This window comes from Myotis lucifugus, unplaced genomic scaffold (assembly GCF_000147115.1).
Source record: "Myotis lucifugus unplaced genomic scaffold, Myoluc2.0 scaffold_20, whole genome shotgun sequence".
Classification (NCBI taxonomy): Eukaryota; Metazoa; Chordata; class Mammalia; order Chiroptera; family Vespertilionidae; genus Myotis; species Myotis lucifugus.
Window position 1 is genome coordinate 11380051 of NW_005871068.1, and position 529 is coordinate 11380579.

The following is a 529-nucleotide window of genomic DNA, read 5'->3' on the forward strand; positions in this document are numbered from 1 at the left end:
TAATGCTCTCCAGTTCCATCCATGCTGTTGCAAATGGTAAGAATTCCTTCTTTTTTACAGCAGCATAGTATTCCATTGTGTAGATGTATCACAGTATTCTAATCCATTCATCTGCTGATGGGCACTTAGGCTGTTTCCAAATCTTAGCTATGGTAAATTGTGCTGCTATGAACATAGGGATGCATATATCCTTTCTGATTGGTGTTTCTATGTTCTTGGGATATATTCCTAGAAGTGGGATCACTTGGTCAAATGGGAGTTCCATTTTTAGTTTTTTGAGGAAACTCCATACTGTCTTCCATAGTGGCTGCACCAGTCTGCATTCCCACCAGCAGTGCACAAGTGTTCCTTTTTCTCCACATCCTCTCCAGCACTTGTCATTTGTTGATTTGTTGATGATAGCCATTCTGACAGGTGTGAGATGGTACCTCATTGTTGTTTTGATTTGCATTTCTCGGATGATTAGTGACTTTGAGCATGTTTTCATATGTCTCTTGGCTTTCTGAATGTCCTCTTTGAAGTGTCTATT